We start from the raw sequence: 19,302 nt of genomic DNA on the forward strand, positions 1-19,302 counted from the left end.
GGCGGGTTTTGAGGCATCGTTTTTTTCGACATTTGATTTTGAGCCCTGGCAACCCTGCGTCGTAGGTTACTTTACCTGTGTGCAGGTGGCCAAAATCGCATCGGAATAAGAGCTCTCGACTCTTTGTTTGCTTGCATAGTTTCTTTAGAAAATTCATTCCCGTCCAGTACTGATGGCTTGAAATATGAGATTCCATGCGTTCCGACTGCAGAAAAAATAACAGGTTTTCAGTGAAAATGGGAATGTTTGCAGAGCTGTCATGTAACAAGGGGGAGTTGTTGGAAATGCACATGGAGTGGTTCATTAATTTGATTACCTAAGATTTCTACATTATATATTGATTATGTGAAACAATTGACAAGCTAGTTAGCTAGCACATTTTGATGTGAATCACACTACTGCTATGTCATTTAGATATTTGCGCCTTACGTATTGTGGTTGTTGTGGATGGCTGTTCACAAATCTAAATGTGTATTTGTACCCAATAATGGTTGAATTCAAGAAGTTTAATAAGCTGCTTATAAATCATTGTTTATGAAACCAGTGGACAGTCAGTGAAAAATGCACTCTTGCAACAGCTGCATAGCGCGGATTCAATCCTATGGAATAAAAGTGGGACTTGTATTGCTCAATGTAATTCATGCTGATCAAATAAATAAATCCATAGGCCTAGTGGACACATGCTCAAACTCGCACACTTTTGATAGACTTAAAGAGGCAATCTGTAGTTGCTACATCCATTTTTGGACTTATATATATATATATCCATTGATTACTGAAGAATATAATTTACATGCCTCTTGAGCTTAGTTCAACTGTCACACTCCACGAGAACCCAAAATATAAGCTTGTTTTTCTTCAGTGTTTGTATGTCACGACTTCCGCCGAAGTCGGTCCCTCTCCTTGTTCGGGCGGCGGTCGACGTCACCGGCCTTCTAGCCATTGCCGATCCACTTTTAATTTTCCATTTGTTTTGTCTTTGTTTTACACACCTGGTTTCAGTCCCCCAATTACTTGTTCATTATTTAACCCTCTGTTCCCCCATGTTTTTTTGTGAGTAATTGTTTGTTTATAGGAAGGTCCGTTAATGTGGGATCTGTTTTTGTATTGCATTTATATATCTTGAGTAAAATATGTTTATTTACTCATATCTGCTGTCCTGCGCCTGACTCCTATACACCTGCTACACACAGACTTCCTTACAGAATCACTCACCTGAAGAATGGAGTCAGCATGAGCAGACACCCTCCCGGTTGCAGTGGAGGAGTGCATTCAGCAGCACTCGACCATGTTGCAACGTCTGGGCACCGCCATGGATCGCGTGCTCCAGATGATGGATTGTTTGGAGAGAGAAGGAGGTTTCCCAGCGCCTCCACCAGCCTCACTACAGCAGGTCCCACTGTCCAACCCTCCTTCACCCAGTCCCAGCGGGATTCGACTCGCGCTCCCGAGGGAGTTTGATGGGACAGCTGCCGGATGCCAGGGGTTTCTAATACAGCTGGAGCTCTACCTGGCTTCCTTCGGGGCAGGTGGACGGCAAAGCCCTCAGGCAAAGCCCTGGAGAGGGCCAATGCCGTATGGTGTGAAGGAGATGACCATTACGCAGAGTTCGTAATGGTTCGTGAACGTCTGAGTTAGAGTTCGCGAACGTCTGTTCCACCTCAGGCAGGGGACGAGTAGCGCGCAGGATTTCGCCTTGGACTTCTGGACCCTGGCCGCCAGCGCGGGATAGAAGGACAGGGCCCTGATCCGTCACTACTAATGCTGTCTGAGCGAGGACGTTTGTCGGGAGTTGGCCTGCCAAGACACCACCCTCACATTGGATCAGCTGGTGGACCTGTCCATCCTGCTGGACAATCTGCTGACTGCCCGCGGACGTCCGGATCGGGCCTGTCAGTTCCATCCCCCAGCACATCCGCTCCGATGCCCATGGAGCGGGGAGGTGCTGCACTTAGGGTGACTGGAGGAGGGGCCATTCCCTGCACCATCTGTGGCCACAGAGGGCACACTGCTGGTCGGTGCTGGGGGGGTTCTTCAGGGAGTCGAGGCAGCAGGCAGGGCACTATCATGTCACCCCAGATGAGTCGGCACCAGGCTCACCCAGAGCCCCCTGTTGCTCACATGTATGTATTTATTTCATTTCCTGAGTTTTCCCCATATTCCCAGCATAAGATGCTAGTAGACTCAGGCGCAGCTGGGAATTTTATTGACCGTTCATTTGCCAATAGTTTAGGGATCCCCCTTGTTCCTGTGGACATGCCCTTCCCTGTGCACGCCCTAGGTAGTCGACCATTAGGGTCAGGGCTGATTAGGGAGACCACCGCTCCACTAGACATGGTTACGCAGGAGCGTCACAAGGAGAGAATCAGTCTCTTCCTTATGATTCTCCTGCGTTTCCCGTGGTGCTGGGCTTACCCTGGTTGACCTGTCATGACCCCCTGCCTCCTCGAGTTTCTTTTTTGTGAAGAAGAAGGATGGGGGTCTGTGCCCGTGTATTGACTATCGAGATATCAATCAGATCACTGTGAGGTACAGCTACCCGCTGCCTCTCATCACCAGTGTGATCAAATCAATGCACGGGGTGCGATTCTTCACAAAATTGAAACTCAGGAGCGCTTACAACCTGGTGCATATCCGGGAGGGGGACGAGTGGAGACGGCATTTAGTACCACCTCAGGGCACTATGAGTACCTAGTCATGCCGTGCGGGTTGATGAATGCTTCATCAGTCTTCCAGGCCTTTGTTGACGAGATTTTCCGGGACCTGCACGGGCAGGGTGGAGTGGTGTATATCGACAACATTCTGAAATACTCCACTACACGCTACGAGCATGTGTCCCTGGTGCGCTGGGTGCTTGGTCGACTGTTGGAGCATGACCTGTACCTCAAGGCTCAGAAATGTTTGTTCTTCCAACAGTCCGTCTCCGACTCCCACCACAGTAAAGGAAGTGCAGCGGTTTCTCATGTTTGCCAACTACTACCGGAGGTTTATCTGGGGTTTTGGTCAGGTAGCAGCTCCCATTATCTCACTGCTGAAGGGGGGACCGGTGCGGCTGCAGTGGTCGGCTGAGGCGGACAGGGCTTTTGGTCACGTGAAATCTCTGTTACCTCGGCTCCCGTGCTGGCTCATCCGGATCCCTCTTTGGCATTCATAGTGGAGGTGGATGCGTCCGAGGCTGGGATAGGAGCCGTGCTCTCTTAGCGCTCGGGCATGCCACCAAAGCGAAACTATGATGTGGGTGACCGGGAGCTGTTGGCTGTTGTCAAGGCTCTGAAGGTGTGGAGACATTGGCTTGAGGGGACTAAACACCCTTTTCTCATATGGACTGATCACCGCAATCTGGAGTACATCCGGGCGGCGAGGAGACTGAACCCTCGCCAGTTAATGAGACTGAACCCGCGCCAGGCAAGGTGGGCCATATTCTTTACCCATTTTGTTTTCACTCTGTCCTACAGACCAGGTTCCCAGAACGCTAATGCAGACGCACTGTCCCGGATGTATGTCACAGAGGAGCGGTCCATGGATCACACTCCCATACTTCCGGCCTCTTGCATGGTGGCACCGGTGGTTTGGGAGCTGGACGCGGATATCGAGTGGGCATTACTCACAGAGCCCACTCCCCACGTGTCCAGCTGGGCGCCTGTACGTTCCGTCTGCTGTCCGTGACCGTTTGATCTATTGGGCCCACACGTCACCCTCCTCTGGTCATCCTGGCATCGGGCGGACGGTGCATTGCCTTAGTGGGAAAAACTGGTGGTCCACCCTGGCCAAGGACGTGAGGGTTTATGTTTCCTCCTGCTCAGTGTGCGCCCAGTGTTACAACCCCTACCCGTTCCACAACGGCCGGTCACCCACATCTAACCCTCTGTTCCCCAATGTTTTTTTGTTAGTGATTGTTTGAATGTAGGAAGGTCCGTTAATGTGGGCTCTGTTTTTGTATTGCATTTATATATGTTGAGTAAAATACGTTTAATTACTCATATATGCTGTCCTGTGCCTGACTCCTATACACCAGCTACACACAGACTTCCTTACATTGTAAACATTGTAAATGTAAACAAACACTGTATAGCCTCATAACATGGTTAAAACAATAATTTTGATATCATGGATGGTCAGTCCTCGCATCCATAACTATTAATCTGAGAGTGGTTACATTTCTCCAGGCCCATCCCTCAGATTTTCCCTTTAAAAGAAACAACAGAGTTATGGCTGTCTAATAAGTCCTTCGTTTTGGGGTTATGTTCAGGTAAAACAATTTGGCTAATCTATACTTCCATATTTCCAAGACCTATTCTTGAAGATTTTATTTTTTTATTTTACCTTTATTTAACCAGGTAGGCAAGTTGAGAACAAGTTCTCATTTACAATTGCGACCTGGCCAAGATAAAGCAAAGCAGTTCGACAGATAAAACGACACAGAGTTACACATGGAGTAAAAACAAACATACAGTCAATAATGCAGTATAAACAAGTCTATATACAATGTGAGCGAATGAGGTGAGAAGGGAGGTAAAGGCAAAAAAGGCCATGATGGCAAAGTAAATACAATATAGCAAGTAAAATACTGGAATGGTAGTTTTGCAATGGAAGAATGTGCAAAGTAGAAATAAAAAATAATGGGGTGCAAAGGAGCAAAATAAATAAATAAATAAAAATTAAATACAGTTGGGAAAGAGGTAGTTGTTTGGGCTAAATTATAGGTGGGCTATGTACAGGTGCAGTAATCTGTGAGCTGCTCTGACAGTTGGTGCTTAAAGCTAGTGAGGGAGATAAGTGTTTCCAGGTTCAGAGATTTTTGTAGTTCGTTCCAGTCATTGGCAGCAGAGAACTGGAAGGAGAGGCGGCCAAAGAAAGAATTGGTTTTGGGGGTGACTAGAGAGATATACCTGCTGGAGCGTGTGCTACAGGTGGGAGATGCTATGGTGACCAGCGAGCTGAGATAAGGGGGGACTTTACCTAGCAGGGTCTTGTAGATGACATGGAGCCAGTGGGTTTGGCGACGAGTATGAAGCGAGGGCCAGCCAACGAGAGCGTACAGGTCGCAATGGTGGGTAGTATATGGGGCTTTGGTGATAAAACGGATTGCACTGTGATAGACTGCATCCAATTTGTTGAGTAGGGTATTGGAGGCTATTTTGTAAATGACATCGCCAAAGTCGAGGATTGGTAGGATGGTCAGTTTTACAAGGGTATGTTTGGCAGCATGAGTGAAGGATGCTTTGTTGCGAAATAGGAAGCCAATTCTAGATTTAACTTTGGATTGGAGATGTTTGATATGGGTCTGGAAGGAGAGTTTACAATCTAACCAGACACCTAAGTATTTGTAGTTGTCCACGTATTCTAAGTCAGAGCCGTCCAGAGTAGTGATGTTGGACAGGCGGGTAGGTGCAGGTAGCGATCGGTTGAAGAGCATGCATTTAGTTTTACTTGTATTTAAGAGCAATTGGAGGCCACGGAAGGAGAGTTGTATGGCATTGAAGCTTGCCTGGAGGGTTGTTAACACAGTGTCCAAAGAAGGGCCGGAAGTATACAGAATGGTGTCGTCTGCGTAGAGGTGGATCAGGGACTCACCAGCAGCAAGAGCGACCTCATTGATCTATACAGAGAAGAGAGTCGGTCCAAGAATTGAAGATCAAGGGGTATAACATTTATTGGAATGACTGGAATTCTGATAGACATTGGTTTTTAATGTGTAAAGATATACTTTAATTATCTTATTATATGTAGTAGAAAGCAATGGTTTAGAACAGTGGTTCCCAAACGTTTTATAGTCCCGTATCCCTTCAAACATTCAACCTCCAGCTGCATACCTACCAGCTGCGTACCCCCCTTTTTGCTATCATTGTAAACCTGCCACACACACACTATACGATACATGTATTAAACCTAAGAATGAGTGTGAGTTTTTGTCACAACCCAGCTTGTGGGAAATGACAAAGTGCTCTTATAGGACCAGGGCACAAATAATAATATAATAATAATCAATAATTTTGCTCTTTATTTAACCATCTTACATATAAAACCTTATTTGTTCATCGAAAATGGTGAATAACAGGTTAATGAGAAGGCTGTGCTTGAAAGGATGCACATAACTCTGCAATGTTGGGTTGTATTGGCGAGAGTCTCAGTCTTAAATTACTTTCCACACACATTCTGTGCCTTTATTTAGTTTTCATGCTAGTAAGGGCTGAGAATCCACTCTCACATAGGTACGTGGTTGCAAAGGGCATCAGTGTCTTAACAGAAATCTGGCAGTGGCTTCTGATTTCAATGACATTTTCACAGAACCGCTTGTTGCAATTTCGATGAGGCTCTCTTGTTCAGATATCGGACTGGAGGCAGGGCATGAAAGGGATAACGAATCCAGTTGTTTGTGTCATCTGTTTCGTGAAAGTACCTGCCTAATTGCGTACCCAACTCACTCAGGTGCTTCGCTATATCACATTTGACATTGTCCGTAAGCTTGAGTTCATTTGCACACAAAAAAATCATACGATGGAAAAACCTGTGTCTTGTCCTTGTTAATTTTCCTGAATTTCCGCCTGACTGACGTTCCCAAAGTAAACTGCCTGTTACTCAGGCCCAGAAGCCAGGATATGTATATAATTGGTAGCATTGGATAGAAAACACGTTGAAATTACTAGAAATGTTAAAATAATGTCTGAGACTATGACACAATCGATATGGCAGGCGAAATTCCAAAGAAAAACCAACCAGAATTATTATAGTGGAAAGCTATGGGTTCTAGATTGCAATTCCTATGGCTTCCACTAGATGTCAACAGTCTTCGTTCATTGTTTCAGGCTTGTTTCTTCAAAAACTAGCAAGAATTGGGTTTTTGTACAAAGACTCCCGGTTCAAAATCAGTCTGTTGTCGTGCGGTGAGGAGGATGTGCGCGTACTAATTTTACTTTTCTATTGAACATACTTCTTTCCATATGAAATTTTATAGTTTATTTACATTTTAGGATACCTGAGGATGAAATAGAAACGTAGTCTGACTTGTTTGAACAAAGTTTAACGGTAGCTTTTTGGACTCCTCTGTCTGCATGTTGAACGAGTGGATTACTGAAATCGATGGTGCCAACTAAATAGACTTTTTGGGATATAAAGAAGGATTTTATCTAACAAAACAACCATTTATGTTGTAGCTGGGACCCTTGGGATTGCAAACAGAGGAAGATTTTCAATGGTAAGTGATTTATTTAATCGCTATTTGTGATTTTATTATGCCTGTGATGGTTGAAAAATATGTTGATGTGTAGTGCCGTCCTCAAACAATCGCATGGTGTGCTTTCGCTGTAAAGCCTATTGTAAATCGGACAATGCAGTTAGATTAACAAGAATGTAAGCTTTTAAATTATATAAAATACTTGTATGTTCAAGAATGTTTAATATTACGATCATTTATTTGAAATGCGCACCCTCCAATTTCACCGGATGTTGTCGACAGGTGTCCCGCTAGCGGGATGCCTATCCCTAAGTTAAGTCATAGCTAAGTCATAGCCTCAATTTTGTCCCGCATATTGAATATCGTTGCGGAGAGTCCCTGTAATCCTAGATTCAAATCATTCAGGCGAGAAAAAACATCACCCAGATAGGTCAGTCGTGTGAGAAACTCGTCATCATACAAGTGGTCAGACAAGTGAAAATGATGGTCAGTAAAGAACTTTAAGCTTGTCTCTCAATAAAAAATAAATGTGTCAATACTTTGATAACCAGAGCACTTCTGTATGTTGTAAAAACTTTACATGGTCACTGCCCATATCATTGTATAGTGCAGAGAAATACACGAGTTCAGCGGTCTTCCTTTAACAGAGTTAACCATTTTCACTGTAGTGTCCAAAACTTTCTTTCAGACATTCCCTTGGCAGCAAGAGCCTCTCGGTGGATGCTGCAGTGTACCCAAGTGGCGTCGGGAGCAACTACTTGCATGCGCTTTACCACTCCACTATGTCTCTCTGTCATGGCTTTTGCGCCATCAGTACAGATTTATTTTAATTTATTTAACCAGGTAGGCTAGTTGATAACAAGTTCTCATTTGCAACTGTGACCTAGCCAAGATAAAGCATAGCAATTCGACAAATACAACAACACAGAGTTACACATAGAATAAACAAAATATACAGTCAATAATACAGTAGAAAAAATAAAACAAAAAGTCTATATACAGTGAGTGCAAAGGGGGTAAGATAAGGGATTTAAGGCAATAAATAGGCCATGGTGGCGAAGTAATTAAAGTATAGCAATTACACACTGGAATGGTAGATGTGCAGAAGATGAATGTGCAAGTAGAGATACTGGGGTGCGAAGGAGCAAGATAAATAAATAAATACAGTATGGGGATGAGGTAGATAGATGGGCTGTTTACAGATGGGCTATGTACAGGTGCAGTGATCTGTGAGCTGCTCTGACAGCTGGTGCTTAAAGCTAGTGAGGGAGATATGATTCTCCAGCTTCAGTGATTTTTGCAGTTCGTTCCAGTCATTGGCAGCAGAGAACTGGAAGGAAATGTGACCAAAGGAGGAATTGGCTTTGGGGGTGACCAGTGAGATATACCTGCTGGAGCGCGTGCTACGAGTGGGTGTTGCTATGGTGACCAGTGAACTAAGATAAGGCAGGGCTTTACCTAGCAGAGACTTGTAGATAACCTGTAGCCAGTGGGTTTGGCGATGAGTATGAAGTGAGGGCCAACCAACAAGAGCATACAGGTCACAGTGGTGGATAGTGTATGGGGCTTTGGTGACAAAACGGATGGCACTGTGATAGACTGCATCCAATTTGTTGAGTAGAGTGTTGGAGGCTATTTTATAGATGACATCGCCGAAGTCGAGGATCAGTAGGATGGTCAGTTTTACGAGGGTATGTTTGGCAGCACGAGTGAAGGATGCTTTGTTGCGATATAGGAATCCGATTCTAGATTTAATTTTGGATTGGAGATGCTTAATGTGAGTCTGGAAGGAGTGTTTACAGTCTAGCCAGACACCTAGGCATTTGTAGTTGTCCACGTATTCTAAGTCAGAGCCGTCCAGAGTAGTGATGCTGGACGGGCGGGCAGGTGCGGGCAGTGATCGTTTGAATAGCATGCATTTAGTTTACTTGCATTTAAGAGCAGTTGGAGGCCAGGGAAGGAGAGTTGTATGGCATTGAAGCTCGTCTGGAGGTTAGTTAGCACAGTGTCCAAAGAGGGGCCAGAAGTATACAGAATGGTCTCGTCTGCATAGAGGTGGATCAGAGAATCACCAGCAGCAAGAGTGACATCATTGATGTGTACAGAGAAGAGAGTCGGCCTGAGAATTGAACCCTGTGGCACCCCAATATAGACTGCCAGAGGTCCGGGCAATTTTTTTAGACCGATTTGACACACTGAACTCTATCAGAGAAGTAGTTGGTTAACCAGGCGAGGCAATCATTTGAGAAATCAAGGCTGTCGAGTCTGCCAATAAGAATGTGGTGATTGACAGAGTCGAAAGCCTTCGCCAGGTCGATGAATACGGCTGCACAGTAATGTCTCTTATCGATGACGGTTATGATATCGTTTAGGACCTTGAGTGTGGCTGAGGTGCACCCACAACCAGCTCTGAAACCAGATTGCATAGCGGAGAAGGTAGGGTGGGATTCGAAATGGTCGGTCATCTGTTTGTTAACTTGGCTTTCGAAGACCTTAGAAAGAAAGGGTAGGATAGATATAGGTCTGTAGCAGTTTGGGTCTAGAGTGTCACCCCCTTTGAAGAGGGGGATGACCGTGGCAGCTTTCCAATCTTTGGGAATATCAGACGATACGAAAGAGAGTTTGAACAGGCTAGTAACAGGGGTTGCAACAATTTCGGCAGATAATTTTAGAAAGAGAGGGCCCAGATACCAGATACAGATACCAACACATCTTGACCACCAAAGTCCATTTGATGTCACAAAGCTGCCCAGTACTTAAAAAATATTGTCTCCTGTTGTCCTGGTTTCCAGAAGAGGATGTCTTCTTTAATTGACCCCACATAAATGTAACGGACATACATATACCAGGAGCTGTGCCATGTCTGTTGACTCATCCAGCTGTAACGCATAGATTTCACTGGCTTGTATGCAAAGCAGGAATTGTTTCAAAACATCTCCTGCCATGTCACTGATGCGTCGTGAAACAGTGTTGTTTGATGGAGTCATTGTCGGTGTAGGTTTTTTGGACTTTCCCCCAAGCATTGTTCCATCCATATCCAAGGCAGCAGGAAGAATGAAGTCCTCCACAATAGTATGGTGCTTACCTGTCCTAGCCACTCAGTAGCTCACCATATAAGACGCTTCTAGTTCCTTCTTATTAATGGTACCTGTGCTTTTATACATGTCTTACTACTCGAAAGTCTTCTCAATTCTCACTCAAAAAACTCCCATGGCTTATTTTTCAAGTTGACATGTTTTTTTTCAAAATGTCTGTGCAAGAGTGAAGTTTTCATCTGGTTGTGAGATAGTACTTTTGCACATATTAACACACTGTGGCTGAGGAAAGGCAGTACTCCCAATCTAAGTGAACCCCAAATCAATGTAGTTCTCATCATATTTGCGCCTCTTCGATGGTCCAATGTCTCTGTCTGTTGTTCGGTGCTTTCCCGGGTAATGGATCAGTAGCTCTTTGGCTGCATAAGATTCACAACTGTCAGTATCCATGCTAGCTGGGCTAACAACAAATGTAGAATTACTGATGCTAGCATTGGATGTGCTCGTGGAAGCAGAACAACTTGTCGTCGACAGGTGCTGGTGTAGTACTGCTGGATAGCTGTTATGTATCTCTATGGACGCGGGCCTTACTTTTTAAAACCATTTATGGGGTATTGTGTGTAGATTGATGAGGACAAAAATGTATTTAATCCATTTTAGTATGAGGCTGTTACGTAACAAAATGTTGAAAATGTCAAGTGGTCTAAACACTTTCCAAATGCACTGTATATTCTTTTCAGTTTGATATGGAGAGTGTGAAGATGAGAAGGATGACCTGAGGTCAACATTGATAGCTTGCTATTACTTTAGTTTATTTGATTAAAAACAATATGTTTATTGCCCATGATGTAGGCCTATTTGTCTGAGTTATTGACCTCACAATAAGCCAGATTCGAGTAACTTACATTGTGGTCCTGAAACTTGAAGCAGCAGCCGCTGCACAATCAATTGGAAATTGACAGTTCATTGTGCTGAAAGTAGGCAAATTCAAGTGGGTATAATTAATTTCAAAACGTCTTCATTTTCATTAGACTTTACTAACATCAAGAGGGCTTTGTTTTGGAGCCTATTTATTCCTATTAAAGAAATAAGAGATAGGCCTACCTGTTTGACAGACAAGATTTGGCTATAGTTTGCTATATCTATAGATTTATATCCAATTTCCCCACCATGCACTCTTTAAATAGCCTACCTTCATGTCAGTGAAGGTCTGTTAAAGTTAGAACCAAAGCTGTGTTGTAATACTCATACTAACAGTACTATTTGTGATGTGATTCGAGTATGTAGTATGCTTTGCCATGGTATGGATATAGTTAGTATGTGAAAAGTTCCCGAATGTCGTACTACATTCACTAAAATACGAAGTATACAAGCAATGGACACTATTTCCCATAATGCAATTCTTCAAAAATGGGCATGGCTTCACAACGTTTTCAGTTTTGAAGAAAATATGCAGCTGAAGTCCTATGAGAGAGGATCCAAATTTGTTGAATGTTAAGAAAATGTTGAGCAATGTAATAAAGAAAGTTATAAGTTATGTTACATGTTATGTTGACAATTTGTTAGCTACGCTATCCTTACGAACCACATAACATATGATTACAGCAGTAATGTACTGGGTATGTTAGCTACCTACTATAGTAACATTAGTTGGCTACTAATACATTGAACTTGCCAGTATATTTACTTTATGATATCTAACTAACTACCCAACATTTATTGACTTGATTATTCACGTCATTCATAGTTTAGCTAAGTAGTATAGTCGATCTGGTATGGGGGGTCATATGTGCCAGAATTAAGCCTAGGCAACTGTACCACCGTGTGGCTGTCACCTACCATTGAACGTCTGTGTAACATGTACGCTGGGAGTCGGGAAGCAAGTACTTGGAGTGAATCGTTTAATAAATACACAAACATGGAACAAAACAAGAAAAAAAGCATTCTGACATGAAACAGAGTCAATAACACATAGGAAAGAACCAAAGGGAGTGTCATATAGGGAAGGTTATTTTTCTATATATTTTTTTATTTCACCTTTATTTAACCAGGTAGGCAAGTTGAGAACAAGTTCTCATTTACAATTGCGACCTGGCCAAGATAAAGCAAAGCAGTTCGACACATACAACGACACAGAGTTACACATGGAGTAAAACAAACATACAGTCAATAATACAGTATAATCAAGTCTATATACGATGTGAGCAAATGAGGTGAGATAAGGGAGGTAAAGGCAAAAAAAGGCCATGGTGGCAAAGTAAATACCATATAGCAAGTAAAACACTGGAATGGTAGATTTGCAGTGGAAGAATGTGCAAAGTAGAAATAAAAATAATGCGGTGCAAAGGAGCAAAATAAATAAATAAATAAATTAGGCAGGTGATGGAGTCCGTGTAATGGTGGATGGTGACAGGTGTGCGTAATAATGAGCAGCCTGGGTACCTCGAGCGCCGGAGAGGGATTATATGTGACAGTCTGATACCAATGCCTTACTAACGTCTGTGTGACGACTGCGTGTTAATGAAAATCATAGTTTATATTAATTAAATCTCAACCATGAATGTTAGAAACCGTTTCCCCCGTGAAAGCCGACATTCCAAAGTAGTCACCTTGAGCCATAGTGTAGCCTATGGCTTGTGTATTTATTGTTATTGCTAATTGCCTAGAAAAGAATATGTCCAATCTATAGGTAATCTGTCCTTCCCTTAACACCTCATGTTATCTTATCTCGCTGTACACAGATCAAAATGTTGTTAGCCAATCACAGACTGTCTTACCAGTTCCCAGTAGCAGACATCAGACAATCAATAAGAGTTGTGTCCGTGGCTTTCAGTCGAATAGAGGAGTTCATAGGCTTTCCCATAGGGTCTGTGCTATTCGGGATACTTGGGATGTCCCTACATCAATCAAATATAAATGTAAATGGTTAAGTTTAGTGTTAGGTAAGGGTTATTGTTAGGGTTCAGGGTAGGGGTGTCCTAAGGAATCCAGATAGCAGTGACCATATGCAATTTTCAAGAGTGTCTGAACCAGATTGTTTCCTTAGAGACGAGGAAAATAATTACCAAGATGTCCTTGATCCGATTGAGGAGTAAGTAGACTTTATTTAAGTTGTGATGTCGCTAGGAAATATTTAGGCCTACTGTGTTGATAAGGCAAATTTGGCAAACTTGAAAATAATTACTTTTTGTTGATAAGTTGATAAAGTATTGCCAAAAGCACGTAGGCAATATTATTTACAGTCTCGATAGGGGAGTAGGCCAGTCTACAATAATAATGTAATTTGATGTGCTAGTATTAGTATTATTTCTTTCATGAATTAATTCAATTGTAAATGAAAATATACACACGTGGTGCTAAAGGATATTTACATATTTTACATTGTAATACACTACCCTTACATGCCATTGTGTGCTGGAGCTATGGGTTTATTTTTCCGCTGTCACTAGGCCTACACATTCACGCTCAAACTGAATTCATAACTACTTTTCACTGGGAAGGGGAACGAGGTACGACAGGGGAACGAGGTACGACATACAACATTAGATCAAAGACCTTAAAATCATGCCTGACAAGAACCAATGATGTCATAACGGTATCCTAATATACTGTGGATACAGGAGTGGCCTATTCTACAATATTGTAACTGTATGTGCTAGTATTATTTATCTAATTGATAAATTAAATTGTGAATGTGGATGGGTACGCTACTTCATTCAATGATTACAGTATTGTACAAGGTAGATACAGGAGTAGCCTATAGTATCACGTCTCAGGATAAGACCCAGATTCAGACAGTTCGAATTACAGACGTTAATGTATAAAACGGGCAGGCAACCGACTGGTCAAGGGCAGGCAGAGGTCGGTAATCTACCGCAGAGTCCGTAAGGTACAGAGTGGCAGGCAACCGACTGGTCATGGGCAGGCAGAGGTCGGTAATCTACCGCAGAGTCCGTAAGGTACAGAGTGGCAGGCAACCGACTGGTCATGGGCAGGCAGAGGTCGGTAGTCTACCGCAGAGTCCATAAGGTACAGAGTGGCAGGCAACCGACTGGTCATGGGCAGGCAGAGGTCAGTAGTCTACCGCAGAGTCCATAAGGTACAGAGTGGCAGGCAACCGACTGGTCAAGGGCAGGCAGAGGTCGGTAGTCTACCGCAGAGTCCGTAAGGTACAGAGTGGCAGGCAACCGACTGGTCATGGGCAGGCAGAGGTCGGTAGTCTACCACAGAGTCCATAAGGTACAGAGTGGCAGGCAACCGACTGGTCATGGGCAGGCAGAAGTCGGTAGTCTACCGCAGAGTCCGTAAGGTACAGAGTGGCAGGCAACCGACTGGTCATGGGCAGGCAGAGGTCGGTAGTCTACCGCAGAGTCCATAAGGTACAGAGTGGCAGGCAACCGACTGGTCATGGGCAGGCAGAGGTCGGTAATCTACCGCAGAGTCCGTAAGGTACAGAGTGGCAGGCAACCGACTGGTCATGGGCAGGCAGAGGTCGGTAATCTACCGCAGAGTCCGTAAGGTACAGAGTGGCAGGCAACCGACTGGTCATGGGCAGGCAGAGGTCGGTAGTCTACCGCAGAGTCCATAAGGTACAGAGTGGCAGGCAACCGACTGGTCATGGGCAGGCAGAGGTCAGTAGTCTACCGCAGAGTCCATAAGGTACAGAGTGGCAGGCAACCGACTGGTCAAGGGCAGGCAGAGGTCGGTAGTCTACCGCAGAGTCCATAAGGTACAGAGTGGCAGGCAACCGACTGGTCATGGGCAGGCAGAGGTCGGTAGTCTACCGCAGAGTCCGTAAGGTACAGAGCGGCAGGCAACCGACTGGTCAAGGGCAGGCAGAGGTCGGTAGTCTACCGCAGAGTCCGTAAGGTACAGAGCGGCAGGCAACCGACTGGTCATGGGCAGGCAGAGGTCGGTAGTCTACCGCAGAGACCGTAAGGTACAGAGTGGCAGGCAACCGACTGGTCATGGGCAGGCAGAGGTCGGTAGTCTATCGCAGAGTCCGTAAGGTACAGAGCGGCAGGCAACCGACTGGTCATGGGCAGGCAGAGGTCGGTAGTCTACCGCAGAGTCCATAAGGTACAGAGTGGCAGGCAACCGACTGGTCATGGGCAGGCAGAGGTCGGTAATCTACCGCAGAGTCCGTAAGGTACAGAGTGGCAGGCAACCGACTGGTCATGGGCAGGCAGAGGTCGGTAGTCTACCGCAGAGTCCGTAAGGTACAGAGCGGCAGGCAGGCTCAGTCAGGGCAGGCAGAGGTCAGTAATCCAGGGCAGTGTCAAAAGGTACAGAACGGCAGGCTCAAGGTCAGGTCAGGCAGAACGATCAAAAACTGGGAAAGCTAGAAAACAGGCTCAGGAAAACAGGCGTACGAAAAACACACTGGTAGGCTTGAGGAGACAAGACAAACAGGTATCAGACAAACAAAAGAAACACAGGTATAAATGCACATGGGGTTAATGGGGAAGATGGGCAACAACTGGAGGGGGGTGGAGACAAGCACAAGACAGGTAAAACAGATCAGGGTGTGACATGTACTCTACAATAATAATGTCATTGAACGTGCTATAGTATAATTTATTTCATTGATGAATGAAATCGTAAATGAGGATGGGTAGGCTACTTCATTCAGTGAATACTGAATGTCTTGTTATCTCTGGGAGTATGTTAATGAAGGCTTTTCAGCTGTTGAACTGTGGCAAGGTTGAACTAATTTCTAAATCTAGCTTTCTTTTAGTCAAGAAGTGATTAGCCAGAGCAACCAATCATCATCATTGTAGCTGCTCTAGCAACCACCCACACTGCTCTCCCTCCACAAGCAACCACATCCTCTTCTCCTGTTCAATTAATTTGCTGCCACACTGAAAAGCACTGTACATACATACCTCTGTACCCATCTCATTACAACATGATCGATCCAAGGCCAAAGCTGGATGCCTAAAATGTGAGAAATGTAAACACGTTGCTACAGTTGTGTGTGTGTGTGCGTGAGAGAGGATGGACAAATTCCAAGAAAAGACATGAGAAGATGGCAAAGGAGATAGTGATGAGTGACCGCATACAGAATGAAAACAAAGATCCCTTGGGATCGAAAATGAGTGTGGGGTACTCTCTTGTGTCTCCTTTTTCTCCATTTGAGTATACTACAGTCACCCTAGTAGAGGTTCTTGGAACACTGCTATTTAAGTCTGAGCAGAGGTTAACGAAAACCTTCAAAGTTGGTGGTACTATGTTGCGCTTTATCTTGAATACCAGGCAGATGTTTGCGTACAGAATGAAATGGTGTAAACTTAACAGGCTAAACTTGTTGAGTACACTCTTTGAGAAAGGGGTTCTAACAGGGTTCTTTGGCTGTCACCAAAGGAGAACCCTTTTTGTTCCAGGTAGAAGTGTTTTTGGTTCCATGTAAAACCCTCTGTGGAATGGATCCCAAAAAGGTTCTACCTAGACACAGAAGGGATTCAACCGAAACCAAAAAGGGTTCTCTTTTGGGGACAGTGGAAGAATCCTTTTAGGTTGTAGATATCACCTTTTAATCAGAGTGTAGGCCTATCTTGTAGTGGTGGTTCCGTGGTTTTCTGTAAAAAAAAATATGTAAATTGTGGTGGGGTGTTAAGATAATCAGAAATACTATGAAACATTTCCACTTTTAGCACAAATTTGCGAGCAGGCAAAGTAACCTATGTGTGCTGAGGCATGTGTGATCACTCAACATTGACAGGACCGACAAAAAAAAGACATGCTCACATGCAAACAAAAGATAACATGTGTCTAACTTGCACCGTTATGCAATTATTAGGAGACTAGATACAAACAGCAAATCCTGTCTACTATTTTCTGCCATTCATTTATTGAGGCGAGCAGATCAGAGATGTCAGAAAATACACCTTCTGGAGTGGCCCAGTCAGAGTCCTGACCTCAACCTGATTGAGATGCTGTGGCATGACCTCAAAAGAGCGGTTCACACCAGACATCCCAAGAATATTGCAGAACTGATATAGTTTTGTAAAGAGGAATGGTCCAAAATTCCTCCTGACCGTTGTGCAGGTCTGATCCGCAATTACAGAAAATGTTTGGTTGAGGTTATTGCTGGAAAAAGGAGGGTCAAACAGTTATTAAATCCAAGGGTTCACCTACTATTTCCACCCTGCACTGGGAATGTTTACACGGTGTGTTCAATAAAGACATGAAATCGTATAATTTTGTGTGTTATTAGTTTAAGCAGACTGTATTTGTCTATTGTTGTGACTTAGATTAACATTTTATGTAAAATCTATGCAGAAATCCAGGTAATTCCAAAGGGTTCTAATACTTTTTCTTGCCAATAAGTATCATGTGTGGATGCACTTATTGGGATCAAAGTGTTCAAATAAGCATATTCTGATTTAAGTAAGAAATGTAGACATAATACACAGCCTAATCATGCCTGTACACAGCTGTTTGTCAGTTGATATACTGACATGAATGTCTTCTTGCAGACAGTCGGTCTCTGGCCTCCCTGTTGTAGTAAGGTGTACCTGAGGCTGCCGTCTTCGCTTCACTGTGAGCTGGGTTGTAAACACACATACACACAGGTTTGCAACAGTTCTCAGAGTTTGCAACATTATATCGTATTAGTCAGTCAGTGAGAAGTCTGATCCCTCTGACTCTCCCCACTGTCTCCCCCTGTTATTATTATTATAATCTCCCTGCTCATTCCTGGGCTGAGACTACACAGGTACAGACACACACACACACACACACACACATACACACACACACACACACACACACACACACACACACACACACACACACACACACACACACACACACACACACACACACACACACACACACACACACACACACACACATATTCTCTAGTCAGGCATGTACTAGTCAGGCACTAATATCTCATTAAGCTACAAAAATAAACTAATGCCTGTATAACTCTCTACACACATCTTAATGAATGTATGAAGTAGCTCTACATGTCCCTAACTAGCCTAGCATAAATAATATCATAATAATAAGAAAAATAAGCTAGAACAATGTAACATCTACACAGGTCCATGAACCCAGATCTACCAGTAACAATGATGATAGACAATCTGCTTGAATATCCCGGTATAGGTTACACTACATGAAGAATGATAACTCCCTCCTCAGACCAGCACAGCAGGATTACAACTTCTACTGGTGTGTCATCTGCTTCAACAGTCAATGAGTGTACAATAATATGGCTATTCAGTCATTTTGGATCTCACCTGCTCCAAGCCTGCTCCTTCCTGTATGGGACTGTGTAGAATTCTCTGAAAAGCTGCAATTTGCGCTCCTTTGTCAATTTTCCACCATCCCTTCTGCAGGTAACAGTATATGCACACACTCTTCCCCAATGCATGTAACAGTATATGCACACACTCTTCCCTAATGCAGTTAACAGTTTAGGCACACACTCTTCCCCAATGCAGGTAACAGTTTAGGCACACACTCTTCCCCAATGCAGTTAACAGTTTAGGCACACACTCTTCCCTAATGCAGTTAACAGTTTAGGCACACACTCTTCCCCAATGCAGGTAACAGTTTAGGCACACACTCTTCCCCAATGCAGGTAACAGTTTAGGCACACGCTTTTCCCTTTTCCCTAATACAGGTAACAGTTTAGGCACACGCTTTTCCCTTTTCCCTAATACAGGTAACAGTTTAGGCACACGCTCTTCCCCAATGCAGGTAACAGTTTAGGCACACGCTTTTCCCTTTTCCCTAATACAGGTAACAGTTTAGGCACACGCTCTTCCCCAATGCAGGTAACAGTTTAGGCACACGCTTTTCCCTTTTCCCTAATGCAGTTAACAGTTTAGGCACACGCTTTTCACTTTTCCCTAATGCAGGTAACAGTTTAGGCACACGCTTTTCCCTTTTCCCTAATGCAGTTAACAGTTTAGGCACACACTTTTCCCTTTTCCCTAATGCAGGTAACAGTTTAGGCACACGCTTTTCCCTTTTCCCTAATACAGGTAACAGTTTAGGCACACGCTTTTCCCTTTTCCCTAATACAGGTAACAGTTTAGGCACACGCTTTTCCCTTTTCCCTAATACAGGTAACAGTTT

This window comes from Oncorhynchus kisutch, linkage group LG2 (genome assembly GCF_002021735.2).
Source record: "Oncorhynchus kisutch isolate 150728-3 linkage group LG2, Okis_V2, whole genome shotgun sequence".
In the NCBI taxonomy this organism is placed as follows: domain Eukaryota; kingdom Metazoa; phylum Chordata; class Actinopteri; order Salmoniformes; family Salmonidae; genus Oncorhynchus; species Oncorhynchus kisutch.